We start from the raw sequence: 3,109 nt of genomic DNA, 5'->3' as shown, positions 1-3,109 counted from the left end.
CGTCGCCCTCGCCCTCGACGCCGCCCGCCGTCGCCCTCACCCTCGACGCCGCCCGCCGTCGCCCGCCGCCCCCTCTCGCTCACGTACGGCGCCAGCGGCCGGGTGCGGGAGGCTGTGCGGTAGCAGCAGCAACGCAGCGGCAACAACAAGCAGAGCCGGACGGTAGGGCGCGCATCCGACGTGGCGAGCGCGTGCAGGGGAGTGGTGAACGTGAGGGACGAGGATAGAGCAGGGACGCATGCTCACATGCGAAGCAGGGAACTGGCAGCGGTGCTCGGGGTAGCGTTCGGGGAGGCCTGCGGCGCCATGGCTCTCCTACGAGCAGAGGACGGCACGGGGCTGCCGCGGTGCAGGAGCCCGTGGGCTGTCCGGTTGGGTGGGATGGGCCGAGGCCCATGGGGAGCCGGGGGGGAGGGTTCTTTTGTTTTGTCTTTACTTTTTATTTTAGTAATTTTGCTTTAGTGTTTTATCTTTATGCCCATTTATTTTTGTTTTACAAAATACATACAAAAGCACCTAAATTAATGTGACTAGTTTTACCACTGCCACAAAAGGTTTCATGCCTAATTAAAAAAGTTTAAGATTTTATAAATTATAAAATGCATTTAATTTATTGTTTAAGGCACGGTTTTATTCACCAAAGCGCATTTAAATACTTTACAAATGTGGTTTTCAACGTGATAATTATCAAGGGATTATTTGCCACGCTTTGAACATTTTAGTTTTTATGTTTGAAATTTTTAATTTTTTAACTTGATTTTGAATTTTTAAATTCGAACGGGACTTGAATCATCACGAGATTAACCACAGTAATCGTGGTGATGTGGTACCATTAGCAGAGGTTAATGTATCCGGGCGTCACACTCAAGTTCTCTAGCAAATGACTCAAGTTCTCTAGCAAATGACTGCAGCTCATGGTCTGAAACCATAAGACTGCTCTCGCGCTCTACCGCGACACCCTCTCCCACCCCTTCCTCGCCCCCTCCTTTTGCCACCGCCCTTTCGCCACCGCCACCACCACCGCCCCCCTTCTTCACTTAATTAATTTGTTTTTACTACATGTTTTCAGGACTGACATAATGGCGGACGATAGAGCTGACCCGATTATGGACAACTATGATCCGGACGGTGAAGCACATATGTTCGGCATCATAAACGGCGATATTCTATATGTGCCGACCGGACAAGAAGAAGATGATATCTCTTCTTATCTGAACCTTGACGGTGAAGATGAAGGGCACCGTCAGCAAGATGATGCCGAACAAACGTCGATAAACGACGATCTTCAAATGGAAGTAGCAACCACCTCCGACGCCGAGGTATATATATACATTGAGCCTCTGGTGATACAAACTAACTGATTTGAATAAATATGTGTGGACTAACGCGCGCGACTCTCTTTCTTATTTTAGCCCTCGGCCGGATCGTCGAAACAATCGAGTACGTCCTCAAAGCGTGGCGCAACCAAGACGATGAAAGAAGGAGAAACATGCACCATCGAGGTTGTCGACAGTGCAACCGGCAGGCCGCTGGAGCCCCGCAAGAACGCCACCAAGTTTGTCAACCAATGCGGAGCCATTGTTAGAGACAACGTCTCGATCACCGTCCAGGAGTGGAATAAGCCAAAGAAGGCACGAATTGCTGGTTTCACTTTTGTCGATAAGAGAACAAAAAAAGATTGCTTCAAAAAGCTTATGGAACATTTCGTTCTACCTCCGGAATACAACAAATTCGATGAGGAGGGTAACAAGATTGAGGAAAACAAGGAGAGGAGGAGGCTAGTCAAATAGTTCGCTCTTCATAAGATGGCCGACGCATTCCGGAAATTCAAGCAAAATCTAGCCCATGACTTTGTCAAGCAGAACAAGACTCCGGATTTCAATGGACAATATGAGAAACTGAAACATGATTGGCCAGAATTTGTGAAGCAAAAGAAATCGGAGCAGTTCATTCAAATATCGAAAAAAATAAGGAAAATGCGGCTAAGGAGTACAATCATATTATGGGGCCAGGAGGGTATCGCCTTTGGGAGCCTAGGTGCGAGAAGATGGAGAACGAGCTGAGGGCGCGAGGAATCCGTCCAGGTACGGAGGGATGGGACCCAAGGGCCAAAAGCTGGTGGTACGGGCATGGGGGAACGCTGAACCCGGAGACAGGGGACTGTGTTTACCGGGGCAAAATAATTAAACCCACCCAAGCCCTTATTGACGCAATGAGGGATGCTCAAGAGGGGAAGATCAAGTTCAACAGAGAGAACGACGCGCTGACAAAAGCCCTCGGGAATCCTGAACACGAAGGACGTGTACGAGGCATGGGGCACATTCCGTGGAAAATAGGGTTCCCCCAGAACGATGACCCGTACGGTTAGAGAAGCCGGAAGAGAAAGATGGATCGGGAAGCAGATGTTGTGGCGCGGTTGGCATCGGAAATGGATGTGATGAAGAAAACCGTGAGTGTACTAGTAGCCGAACGAGATGCAGCTCGGGCGCAGCATGAAGATCATCCAGCGGATCTCAGAAGCCAGCAGCGGAGAAGCAGTGTGGCTTCCACGGAGGCCCCACCGGCTGGTGCAGATGCACTGACGATCGAAATTACTGCACCGGAGCCTCTGGTGGTCGAAATTACTGCACCGGAGCCTCTGGTGGTCGAAATTACTACACCGGAGCCTCCTCGCTACCCCGTGGACGATATAAAGGAGATGAAAGAATGTCATCTGTATTATCCTATCGGGAACATGTCCATGAAGGTAGCCATCGGCAGTGCTTTACCATGTTTACCTGGAGCACTCCACCACAACACCCCCATTCAAGATGGCTATGCTCGTGTCACGGTGGAGGACATAGTCCAAGGGTTTGAGGACCTGGAGATTGACATTGCTACACCTGAAGGGGAGAAAAGACTTGGAGATGTCAAGCGCCATTTCATTCTATGGCAAAAGAAGTTTATCAAGTTTCCAGGCGAGGCGCCAAGGACAACAAGTCCACCCCCCTACGGTGGTGGCGGTTCACCTACACCTCCGTCACGTCAGCCGACGCCCCCCAGTCCACAACGTCCGGCGGGTGATCAGACGCCGCCCCCCAGTCCTCGTCCGGCGGGTGATCAGACGCCG

The 3,109-nt window shown here is 50.8% G+C and overlaps 1 pseudogene; it reads left to right on the top strand.

Annotated features, from left to right (window-relative positions):
- The first annotated feature begins 246 nt into the window (after positions 1-246).
- LOC119279054 overlaps positions 247-3,109 on the top strand; it is a 21,097-nt pseudogene continuing 18,234 nt past the window's right edge.

This window comes from Triticum dicoccoides, chromosome 3B (assembly GCF_002162155.2).
Source record: "Triticum dicoccoides isolate Atlit2015 ecotype Zavitan chromosome 3B, WEW_v2.0, whole genome shotgun sequence".
Lineage (NCBI taxonomy): Eukaryota > Viridiplantae > Streptophyta > Magnoliopsida > Poales > Poaceae > Triticum > Triticum dicoccoides.
The sequence above is the reverse complement of the archived record's forward strand: the minus strand, read 5'-3'. Positions and strand labels throughout refer to the sequence as shown.